At 37.7% G+C, this 13,273-nt stretch overlaps 1 long non-coding RNA gene across 1 annotated transcript in view; it reads left to right on the top strand.

Moving 5' to 3' along the window:
* Positions 1-13,273, top strand: part of LOC113602024 (uncharacterized) — a 69,423-nt gene that overhangs the window by 46,788 nt on the left and 9,362 nt on the right. Inside the window, exon 2 of the long non-coding RNA XR_008296053.1 lies at positions 1,588-1,652. This is a non-coding gene — a long non-coding RNA (uncharacterized LOC113602024). The remainder of the gene's footprint in view (positions 1-1,587; positions 1,653-13,273) is intronic.

Here is a 13,273-nt window from a genome sequence, read left to right as displayed (position 1 = left end):
AACCCTAGGAGAGGAGGAGGATACAACTACTTTGCTGCTTGTGGCTCAATTATATCGATATGATGCTCAATTGAGAACAGAACAAGGAAAACTAGGGCTTGCTGCCATCTGCTACACAGTTTTCCTGTTCTGGCCATGGTTTCCCGAACACTGCAGTAACTCTACTCTTATATGTCACAGTATTATTTAATTACTGTGAGTTGAGTTCATCCATATTGAGGGATGAGACTGACAGGGCTTCAAAACACGATCTATTTGGCACTAAGAGAATACCAAAGGAACATTGGCATGGCACCTGCTACTCCTTTCCAAGGACATAATCAAAAGATAGTTGGACAACCCACACCACCCACAGTTCCCAGGTGGCTTACAAATAAATGGATCATTACCGGATAGGCTAGCAGAGTTTCATGATATTTGAAACAAACTGTCCATGACTATTTTTCAAGTTTAGAAACATCTAGGAGTTCATTCTTTGACATTAAAAAAAAAAAAAAAAAAAAGAGACCTTCGTTATTTTCAAAGGAAGAAAGTAACTGAACTTGAGCTGCGGGTAAACAATTTCTATTATTTTTTGTTGTTGCTGTTGTTTTTCTCTTACTCTTGGCAAAGCAAAAGGTTTCTGTTGAAATTTAGAATGATGGTATTCCACTTTACATGAATTAAGTAATTTGGTTAATATACTTCTAAATTTAACAGGATTGTGGTTCCAGTACTTTTTGGTGAAGTCAACGTATTTCAATCTGCTTACACATGTATTTTGGTGATGGTTTGACAAATTTGACAGGCACGACTAGTTTTGAAACAACAGAATTAAAGAGTGGATTAAATTACTTATTTTAAAATTACTTAGACAAACAGGGGTTGGAATAATCTTCAATGGATAAACATATGGCAGCTTACAAAAAAAGAAAAAAAAATTAAGTTTATTTATTTTGAGAGAGACAGAGACAGTGTAAGCAGGGGAGGGGCAATGAGAGAGGGAGAGAGAAAGCATCCCAAGCAGGCTCCGTGCTACCAGCAGAATCAGACGTGGGGCTCAAACTCATGAAACTGTGAGATCATGACCTGAGCTGAAGCCAAGAGTTGGACGCTTAGCTGACTGAGCCACCCAGGAGCCTCAAGAAATTTTATTTTTAATATAGATATAAAAGTTCTTTCTCTTTGGGTCTATTCTACATTCTACAGTTGAATTGTTTGTTAAATAACAACTTTATTGTAGCAGGTATTGTATCTTTTTTTATTGCCAAATAATTCCTTTATTGACAAATAATATTCCATACATGGATACTTTGTTTATCATTCTTCAGCTGGCGGACATTGAGATTGTTTCCACCATTTGGTCATTATGAATAATGCTACCATGAACATTGTTTATAAATTTTTGTGTGGCCATATGTTTCCATTCTTTTGGCATATTCGTAGAAGTGGATCTTGCTGGATCTTATGGTAACTATGTTTAACATTTTGAGGAACCTTTATTTTTCAAAGTGGCCACACTCTTCGTATTTCGGCTAGCAATATATGAGAGTTTCATTTTTCCACATCCTTGCCAACACTTGTTATTGTTTATCTTTTTTATTTTAGCCATCCTAAGAATGTGGAATGGTGTCTCACTGTGGTTTTGATTTGCATTTCCCTAATGATTAATGGTGAGTGTATTTCTTATGTGCTTATGGAACATTTGTACATCTTGTTTTTGTAAAAATTCCTGTTTGGTTCCTTTGCCAATATTTAGTTGATTTGTCTTTTTTTATTATTATTATTAATTGACTTCTTTAAAAAGGACAGTTTTAGGTTCACAGCAAAATTGAGGAGAATGTACGAAGATCTGCCACGTATCCCCTGCCCCCTACACATGCATTGCTTCCCACATTGTCAACATCTCCCAGCAGGGTGGTACGTTAGTCAAAATTGATGAATCTACATTGACACGTCATAATCATCCAAAGCCTATAGTTCATAATAGGGTTCACTCTTGGTGGTGTTCATTCTATGAGTTTGGATAAGTATGTGATAACATGTGTCCATTATTATGGTAACATACAGAGTATTTTCACAACCATAAAAATCCTCTGTGCTCCACCTATCCAGCTGTCCTCCCCCACAACCACTGGCAACCACTTATCTTTTTCCCTGTCTCCGTGGTTTTGCCTTTTCCAGAATGTCAAAGTTGGAATCATAAAGTATATAGCCTTTCATATTGGCTTCTTTCACTTAGTAATACACATTTAAGGTTCTCCCATGATTTTTTTTAAAGCTTGATTGTTTATTTCTTTTCAGCACTGAGTTATATTCTATTGTCTGGATGTACCACAATTTGTTTATCCATTCACCTACTGAAGGATATCTCAGTTGTTTCCAAGTTTTGGCAATTATGAATAAAGCTTCTATAAACATCTGTGTGCACACTTACCCACTTCTCCAAACTCTTATCCATCACACTTATCCAAACTCATAGAATGAACACCACCACCAAAAAAATTTATATTTTGTTTAGAAATAAATTTTCAATTATTTGTATTTTTGTTTTTGAGTTGTAAGTGTACTTTATATATTTCAGATATGAGTTCCTTATCCAATACATGATTAGTAAATATTTTTTCTCTAATTCCGCAGGTGTCTTTTCACTTTCTTATTGTTATCCTTTAAAAAGCTTTAGAACTTGATGAAGTCCAATTTGCCCATGTTTTGTTTTGTTGTTTGTGATTTTGGTGTTGTATCTAAGAAGCACTGTCTAATCCAAGTTCACAAAAATTTACTTCTATGTTTTCTTCCAGGAGTTTCATTGCTTCAGCTCTTATATTCAGATCTATCTATCCCAGACCTATCCCAGCATAATTTATTGCAGACTCTTTCTCTATTGAATTATCTCGACAGCTTTGTAAAAAATTAATTGACAATAAGGGTTTATTTCAAGATGTTCATTTCTATTCCATTGATCTAGGTCTGGACATATGCCAATACCACACTGCCATGTTTACTGTTGCTTTGAATTAAACTTGAAATCTGGACCCGTGAGTCCTCATTTTTGTTTCCTTTTCAAAAATTTTTTTGGTTATTCTGGGTCCCTTGACTGGTTTCCATATGTATTTTAGGATCAGTTTTTCAATTCTGCAAAAGTGCATCAGGATTTGATAGAGATTGTGTTAAATTTGTGTATCAGTTTAGGGGCACCTGGGTGGCTCGGTTGGTTAAGCCTCTGACTTCCACTCAGGTCATGATCTCACGATCTGTGAGTTTGAGCCCTGCGTCCGGGTCTGTGCTGTCAGCTCAGAGGCTGGAGCCTGCTTCAGATTCTGTGTCTCCCTCACTCTCTGCCCCTCTCCTGCTCACATTCTCTCTCTCTCAAAAATAAATATGGGTTAAAAAAATTTTTTTTAATCTGTATATCAGTTTCAGAAATATTGCCATCTTAACAATATTAAGTCTTCTGTTCCATGACCATGGGATATCTTTCCTTTTGTGTAGGCCTTCTTTTAATTTATTTCAACAATGTTTTATAGATTTCAGTGTTTGCACTTAGTTTGTACTTCTTTTGTTTATTTTTTTTAAGTACTTTATTCTTTGTTGCTATTATTAATGGAATTATTTACTTAATTTCAGTTTTGGATTGCCCCTTGCTAGTGTGCCCCAACTTATTTTTCTACATTAATTCTTTATCTAAACTTGCTGAACCATTTATTAGCTCTAATACTTTTTTAGCGGATACCTTAGGATTTTCTATATAAAGGTAATGTCATCTGCAAATAGAGTTTTACTTTTTCCTTTCTAATCAGCTGTTTTTACTGCATTTTCTTCCCTAACTGACCTCCAATGCAATGTTGAATTAGAAGAAGTGAGAGTAGACATCCTTGTCTTGTTCTCAAACTTAGGGTGAATGGATTCAGTTTTTCACTATAGAGTATGATGTTAGCTGTGAGTTTCTCATAGATGCCTTTTATAAGGTTGGGGGCATTCCTTTCTACTCCTAGTTTATTATGAAAGATTGTTGGATTTTGTCAAGTGCTTTTTTTCTGCATGTCTTGAAGTAATCATGAGGTGTTTGTCCTTTATTCTATTACTTGGTGTATTACATTGACTGATTTTTGTATATTAACAAAACTTGCACTCCTGAGGTAAATCTCACTTAACCATGTATTAATTATTTTTATATGTTGCTGACTTGGTTTACTCATATTTATTAAGTGTGCTTACATCTATATTCATAAGGGGTATTGGTATATAGGTTTCTTTTCTTACGATGCCTTCTTCTAGCTTTGATATCAGGATACAATTGGCTTCAAAGAATGAGATTTTAAGTGATCCCTCCTCAGAGTGCCTGGGTGGCTCAGTCAGTTAAGGATCTGACTTCTGCTCATGATTCGTGGGTTTGAACCCCGCTTCAGATTCTGTGTCTCCCTCTGTCTCTGCCCCCCCCCCCATTCATACTCTGTCTCTGTCACTCAAAAATGAATAAATGTTAAAAAAGAATTTGAAGTGATCCCTCCTTTTTTTCTTCTTTTTAATTTAGGAAAGGGTTGGTGTTAATTATTCTTTAAATGTTTAGTAGAATTCACCTGTGAAGCCATCTGGTCCTGGGCTTTTCTCTGAAGAAGAAATTTTTACTGCTAATATATTCTTTTGTTATAAGTTACTTAAAGGACGAGATTAAAATTTTAACCTTTAAATATCCGGGGCAATATGACAATGGAGATGAAGAATATGTGACCATGTAGAGAAATAATATATTCAAAATTTAAAAAGTTAAAATGGATATTTGGTCATTTTATCTACCTGGCATCCAACCTCTTTCCTATTTAAGAGAAATCCTATAGATGGGAGTCACAATCTTAATTCCAATACTGAAGTGTAAGGAGACCACAGACCTGAGCTTTGTCGATTCAATGTTTCTGCCTGGGGCTCTGAATCTGGAGGTTTAAGGCAAAGGCAAAGGCATGAAAGCTAACAGGTGACTACCTTCGGACTGGTTAGATATGGAAGAAGTGGTGAAAGAGGTTACATGTTGCTTCTAGACACTTGGGGTACTGGGAAAAGTTGGGTAAGTACAAAGTGTGATAGGGAAGCACTAACTTTTGTGTGTGTCACAGCTTTGGAGTTTGGTCCAAATTATCCCTGTTATAAGCTTTATAAGATTTTCATGAAACACGTTTTCTTTCATGAGAGAAATAAGAGTTCAAGTCTTCCAGGTTGTAAAGGAGTTTGAGTTAATCAATATCCCATAAGAACTTTGCAAGAACAAATAGAAGTGATTTGGAATACAGTGCCAATCACAATAGGCTAGTTTTAGTATCTTTCCCCAAATTATCAGGCTAATTCCTTATATCTTAATCAACTTACACTGTTTCCATGATTTCTTCTAACACTTTCTTGGATTGATCTGATCAATAACAAAATTATAGACCAAAGTCTAATTTTTGGTTCAATACAATGAATCTTTAAGGAATTTCTAGCTATTGCAGATACACGATCAGCAGCAACAGAATCCCTAACATTAAATAATTTGTTATCTTTTAGGTAGAGACATGCCTGATTATAAATATAACATTAGGCAGAAAATTACTACTTCTATAAATGAAGTATGGATGTATAGTGGAGAAGAAACAAATTTACAGCTTTGGGTACTCAAAAATAAATCTTGGAAAAGGTACTATTTGAGCAGACCTTGATGGATAATGAGATGTTTTTAAATTAGATTTGCAGAAAGAGGCAAACATGATGAAGGTAACTGCATGATCAGAGAAGGAGGTTGTGAGTATGGCCAAAATTTGGGTTGGTTTAAACTTATGACACATGAGTAAGAATACAAATAATTAATTTTATTGATGATATGTTATTTATCAGACACAGTTACATTATTTAAACATATTAGATGACTAACTGATTTAATCTTCACAAATCTATGTGGTACTATTATTATCTTCATTAATCTTTCCATTTTATATACTGGGGAAAAAAGATTCACAATTAGGTTAAGTGACTTATTTTGGTAGACAGACTCTTAGATGGCTTCCTGTTGCCCCCACCTCATGTTATAAGAATGGCTGGAACTGTGACTTGTTTCTTACCAATAGAGTATGGAAAAAGTGTTGAGATATAACCTCTGTGATTAGGTTACATATGATTATAACTTTTATCTTGCTATCAGACTCTATTGATTCTTGCACTGGCCTTGATGAAGTAAGCTGCCATAAGAGAAGACCCTGTGGCAAGGCACTGAGGTTGGCTTCCAGCTAACAGCTAGCAAGAAGTTGATGTCCTCAGTCATCATCAACCTATAAGGAACAGAATACTGCTAATAGCAAAGTGAGCTTTGAAGTGCATCCTTTCCCAGTCTAGTGTCACATGGGTTTCCAGTCCTGGCTGACACCTTGAGTTTCACCCTGAAACAGAGAACCCAGTTAAATCATGCCCAGATTTCTTACCCATAGAAATTATGAGATTATTTATGGTTATTTGTTACACAGCAATAGATAACTAACACACTTGCCCAAGGCCATACAAGTCATAAGCTGATGAGTAAGGATATGAAACAGGGCAGTCTGGCTCTGATGTGGGAAGTTTATGCTGACAGGTGTGATTTTAGAAGCATTCACATAAGAATATTTTTCTTTTTCACATCAGTGGTCACTCCTCTAATAGGAGTTAAAATTATAAATTTCTCATCATAAAAGCCAAAATTAACGGGTTAGATCTGAAAGTCAAATGCTTCTATCTAATGGAGTTATTGGATATCTATTTGCATCTGTAAATAAGTAGATATTTTTAAGATTGTCCTGCATAGGGACAAGACTTGGACTTTACCTGTTACTGGTATTTACACAAACACAAGTATAACAGAGGCCCTTGCAATAGTCATTGTGAATGAGAGATTATGGAGTTTCCAATATTGATTTGCTATGAGAGAATATTATCTAGCACAATCATCCATACTTTAAACATGGCTCCAGAGTTGAAGTAAAGGATAGTTCAGAGCACAGTTCAGTCAGTTCTAATGGCATCCGTGTGCTGTGTGAAAAGAGCACTGTGTGGGGCTTGAAAGAGCTGTTTCTCTTGATGGCAAGACCCTGGAATTTATGCAGACATGCTATGGGACCAAACTAAATGTACGAGGATTTTTCTCCCTTGGCAAGTATGGCAAGAGTTCCAGCTCATCGGAGCCAGAGCTCAGATAATTCTGCCCTCAGTGCAATCCTCACTGGCCAGCAGAATCAGAAATCCTGCTCCAGGTGGAGTGTCTGTGGATCTGTCTGTGCTTGAGGCGGGGAAGCCCCATCTAGTAAGTTGTGGAAAGAACTAGAAAGCAGTACCCATTAATAATTGAGTTGGGGTGAAGATGTGAGCCTTTGTGGTCAAGCAGATGACAGTTGTTAAAAACAAAAACAAAAACAAAAAACAAAAAAACTACAGGCACTAAATGGAGTCACTTATGTTGGGTGAAAACACCAAACTGGGGCTTAATATCTAACCGAATTGCAGTTTCAACCCCCCCAGAAGTGCAGTCTTATCCAATCCATCAGGAATTTCCTGGTCAACACCAATAAGGTAATCTGATGGCCCTTTCCATCCCCTAAAGGAAGAAGAAGAACTCCATCTAATAAGACCCTTTTGTCCCCAAAAGAAGGTGACCTCACCCAAAATAATCCTTTTTTCTGTTTATGACTTCCTTGTCCTGCCTTTGAAAACTTTTTCCTTTTCTTTTTCTTTTATTTAAGTTTATTTATTTTTGGAGAGAGAGAGAGAGAGAGAGCAAGCAGGGGAGGGGCAGAGAGACCCAGGATCTGAAGCTTGGCTCCTTGCTGACAACACATAGACCCACACAGGGCTCCATGCGGGGCTCGATGCAGGGCTGGAACTCACAAACCATGAGATTATGACCTGAGCCAAAGTCATAACTGAAAGGGTGGGCCTACGCCGGCCGACTCCATCTTGTTCTGTGTCCTTCACCTTGACCACACCTCCTCCCCTTGAGTAACCCCCCCCCCCTCACCTGCCTAACAGGACTCGGACCCTTCCCCAGGACCCTTCCCAGCCAATCGGCTGAGGCCATAGCCATTACCTCACCAACTGCCCCTAGGCCCCAATAAAACCTTTGTCCTTTTGAAACTCACTCTCTCTCCCTGGTATCTCACCACTGCGCCGGTGCAGGTAGGGGATTGAGCTCGAGCTAGCTCGAATAAAGGCTCTTTTGCTTTTGCATTGGACTTGGCTCCCTAGTGGTCTTTGGGGATCATGAATTCTGGGCATAACAATAACCAACTGAGCCAACTGAGCCACCCAGGTGCCCCAAAACCTTTCCGTTTCTAATAGCCCTCTATCTGCTGCGATGCTGCCTGATTCATGACTCGTTTAAAAAACCAATTAAATCTTCAAAATTTGTTCAGCTGAATTTTTGTCATTTAACAGAGTTTAGGGATTGGAGTGTTAATGTAGGTGTAAGGACATTTTCTATGTAGGCTGATAAAGCTGGGACATTTAGATTATACAAAGATGAAAGAAAATAAATAAGCTATGAAATGCCACAGCACACTAACTCACTTGTTTGTCCCAATCTCTCCTGTGTACAACTGGTGATCACGTTCTGAAGAAACTTGTTCCTGAATATTTTATGCTGCCATGGAGTTGTCTGAAAATACTGAATAAAACCATGTAAATTAATTTTGCAAATGAATGTGTTTGTTATGTCAATCTATACTCACTACTGATCAGGTTCCATTTTGGGAGAAGAAAGAGAGAGAGACTATTGAAGACTGAGCAGATATGGAAATATCTCCATTAAGAAGTTTTAAATTCACTGAACTAGACTGAAACTGATGATTTGATCATGATATTTGTCGAATTAATGTCTAAAGACTATAGTCTGTGAAAGATAGTACAGTTATGCAAATTTATGCATAAAAATAAGAATCCCATATGTGCCTAGAGGGAGAGGTTTCCAGCCAAAATGCTAATGATATGAGATAACAATATTTAGCATTTCTACAGATTTTAATTCAAAGAACTCAAAATGTCTTACAAATTTATTATCTGCTAAGTGAAAGCAGGCAATAGTATTTTCCTGTTGTAAATTTCAAAAGTGAAATTTGAATTGAATGAAAAATATACACATAAAAATGAGATCTTTGAAAGGGAAAACACCAGAAAACACCTTAAATAAACTATATGATTTAAAACATCTCACTGACCCAAATGCATTCAATGCATGGTTAAAGTTTGAACATTACAAGCATTTTTTTAATTATTCTATTCTACAGCATTTACATTTTTACTGTATAAGCTAACAGTAAAACAATTTTAAACAGTGTGAATTCTAGGTTATGTTAACAAAATAGGGCTGCTGCCTTAAGAAGTTTACAAACTAATGGGGAAAATAAAACTAGTGAATGGCTCTAAGATTAACCAGATATTATATAGTAAAACGCTCTAGAGGAGACACTTTGAGGAAACAGAATAAGACATAATTACCTGCGATTGGCACTGGGAAGGTCAATTAAACCAGATTTTGAAGCCTGTGTAGGATTTCCCAAGTCTATATTGGAGGAAGTAAGTTTCTGGGGTAATAAAATAATGTTAATGAACTGCCAGAATGTGAAGTGTAATAAGTAGAATAGTAGGGGTTAATCTGAAAAGGTAGGTCAAGGTCAGACTAAGGCAGGATTGTTTTCTCCAGGTGATGATGTGAGACTAAGGCAGAATTTTCTTCAGGTCAAGGTCAGATTAAATTGGGATTGTTTTCATCAGGTAAGAAGAAATAACCAAAGCACTTTGAACATGACAGTGACAATATTATGTTTGATTTTTGAATCTGTCCTTACAAAACCAATGTTATAAATCTGAAATAAGAAAGGAATAGAAGCAGTTTGTAGGAGAAGATGGCAATTTTTGTTTTGGACATAGGATAAAAAACGGTTAGTATGAAGTCTTAGAAGTGATTTCCTTCACCCCAACCCCTACCTCCCCTACCCAGTTTTCTATTTTTGTTTTCTTAACTGCAGATACTGAGAACCCCAGAGAAAACCTATTTACTTGCCATTTGTATGTCCAAATCCACACAATGAATCAGTAGTGTTTTGAGATACTGATGGGATATTCCAGTAGAGACTTCTAGCAGGAGGCTGGCAATGTGAATACAGACATCATACTAGAGTTGAGAATTAAACTTACAGATTTGGGACTCTTTCTCATAGAATTTAAAAGAACACTCATGGGGTGGGGGAGGGAAAGATAAACAAGAATAAGGGTTGACGATAAAAAGATAAATTCTTCAATGAAATGTAGCCACACAAGGTAAGTAAGAAGGCATGATTTTAGTCAATTGAAAACAACTTTGGCACAGAAGCCCTGAGGTTAGATTTGGAGAATCTGAATTTGAACCCAGATGCTTCATTCTTCCTGTAGTTTGCTACCTGGGATCTTAGAGGCAAACGACTCCTTATTGAGAGTTTTTCGAAGAACATTACGGTACATGCATTTTCTCATTGAATTCTCACAAAGATTCTATGAGGAGGCACTTTTATTTTTCTCATTTTATAGATGAGGAATTGAGAGATAGGCAGCTTGAGGAGCTTGCCTAAAATCACACAGTTTGTGACTGGAATAGCTGGGATTGTGGCTCATTCACTCTGATCCTTGGAACCCATGCTGTTAAACACCAAGTTCCCCTTCCCGTACGCCTCTGTTCTTTCATTTTCTCCTGGTAGCCACTATATTTATGCTTATCCCAAGAGATAGGAACTTTATGCATATGAAAGACATGAAAGGGAAAATCACCAGTGTCACTTAACAAAACTTATTTTGTATTCTTTTCCTTATGGAGAAATACATAACATTCAGTTTGTTTTTTTAAGTATAAATGACATAAAATTTTGATTATGTTAAAAAGATTAATAATATGTTTTGTGGGCAGACAAATAAACAGGAATAAAATGTGGAAGAATGAGAGAAGTGAAAAAAGAAAAACAATTAGAAAACCAACTGAAAGAGAAGAAAACAGACTTAAGGGGAAATTGGGAAACTAAAATGTATTAAACTCCTACCATGTATCAATGCATTGTGTATGGTGACAGCATCTATTGGTTTCCCACTCAGCTAGCCCACACTTTCCCTGCTGTTACAGCTCACCCCCTATGATAGTGACTAAAATCTCCAGATACTAACATTTCCAAGGGCCCTGAGAGCTGTGACATGGATATGTGGCGCAATCTCAGCTAGAGGGTTAAGACATAAAGGGGTCTATGAGGAGAACCCAAACTTCCTGCTTAGTTGTGATTGTGTGGGGAGATCATGCCTCATGTTTTGGCAGCCATCTTGCAACCGTGAAGGTTCAAATCTAAGGATGAAAACCAAGGGAAATAGGGAAAGCCTCAGTTCTTCATGATATCATGCAGCCACTAAATTAACCAACTTGGTGGTTATCTCACCCCCACACTCCTTTTTTAATAGGATAATGCATATATTCATTGCTTTAGCCTCTTTTAATTAAGTATTCTGTTAGTTGCAGCTGAAAGGATCTTAATCTCACTAGCATTCACTGAATTTACATTCACTGAATATGAAAACACCTGTTGATAGCAAGTCTACAAAGATTCCACCAAGTACTGGGATTATTGCCTCCTCTGAATTGCCCATAGGCAGGGAGGAATATGGTTAGCACTGAGGTCATTCATTTAAGTCTCTCTTATTAATCCTTTGTTCAGTTGTGGTGGATACAGCAGGAGTCACTGCCCAGGAGGGGTAAAGACCCCTCAGGGATGAGAATCTGTGTCACAACAGGTGGCTTGCTACTGAGATGAGCAGAGGTGAGAGCTTTGGGTAAGGGAATCTTGAATAACTTGGTCAGAAGGGAGACAAGAAATGTTGTCCTAGAACAGCAGGGACTGAGGCTTGTTCCTTGACTTTCCTCTTATGAATTTACTTCAGGAAAAAAGGCACTAGAATTTCCATTAATAAGTGGACATGATTGGTGCAAGGGTGGACTGCAGTGGGTACTTTGGTGTGCTGCCCAAATCCCTCTTCAGATCTTAAAGGCTCATTTCCCTGGGTTGTTTCAATAGATGCTGAGACACAGCCCCCAGCTCTCGGCCTTCTCAGCAAATTGACTCCACTAACGACAGTTGCCAAACCCAAGGTCATGCCCCTTCCCCGCACAGCCTGCAGGCCAGGACTAGCCATTTTGGAGGTAAAAAGGGTCAAGTGGGACCTTTCTTGAAATAACATTGCAGCCCAATGTTTCCTTTTGCCCAATCCCATTTCTTTCTGTAGATGTTTATCCCAAGAGTGCTTTATAATAAACTACTTACACACTAATTGCAGTCCCAGGGTCTGCTTCCCAGGGAGCCCAGCCTGCAACATCTGGCCCGAAAACAGAGAAGTCTTTTCTGACGAAGCAACCTTAAATTTTGCAGAGTAAATGAGAATAAACCAAAAGAGGGCCCAGAGCATTTAAGTCTAAGGAGTGATTTTCACATCACCCCTTGTCCCCACGGGGCATTTGGCAATGGTTGTTAAAAAATAGATGCTACTGGCATCTATTGAGTAGAGGCCAGGAACACTGGTGCACATCTTACGTTACACAGAAAAGCCCTCCACAACAAAGAACTATCCAGTCCAAAATGTCCATAGTGTTGTGGTTGAGACACCTCGGCCTAAGGGAGTGATAAACGGAGAGGCTCTGAAGAGGGAGGGAGCATGGGACACTGTATCTGGAACACAGTGACCGGGAGAAAAGAGGAGGGAAGCTGCAAAGTAGACAATGTAAAGAACGTAGATTTTTTGTTTTTTTATATTAGTGCAAATCCACTGAAAGTTTCTATGCTAAGGACTAAAATGATCAGATTTATGTTCTTAAGGAATCATGCAATATGGTCATAGGTGACGAACTGGGGGAAAAGGAAGTTGTTTGAAGATCATGTGAAGCATGAAAGTGGTGTAGGGGCCAAAGGAAGGCCATCCCAAGATGGGCCATCTTGGCCTGAGCATCATTTTGAGCTCAAAGCAATCCACACCCAGAAGATTCAGAAAAATCTCAGTACCTCTATCTCAGTTGCATGCTTTACCAAGAAGAGAACTATTAACAGTGATTCCTCTTTACCTAAGAAACTTATCTGCATAAGAAGGCAACCTTTGTTTTCTAAATATCTGCTTTCACCTTGGTGCTAATGGTCTTTCTCCCTTCTGTATTCTCAGACACCTACCCCTCTCCTTATCTCTTGCAAGCTTCATTTCCATGTCTCTGTGGATTCATCATATATATGCTATTAAATTTGATTTTCTC

The sequence above is a fragment of the Acinonyx jubatus genome, chromosome B1 (assembly GCF_027475565.1).
Source record: "Acinonyx jubatus isolate Ajub_Pintada_27869175 chromosome B1, VMU_Ajub_asm_v1.0, whole genome shotgun sequence".
Taxonomy (NCBI): domain Eukaryota; kingdom Metazoa; phylum Chordata; class Mammalia; order Carnivora; family Felidae; genus Acinonyx; species Acinonyx jubatus.
Note: the sequence above shows the minus strand (reverse complement) of the source record. Positions and strands in the feature narration are given on the sequence as shown.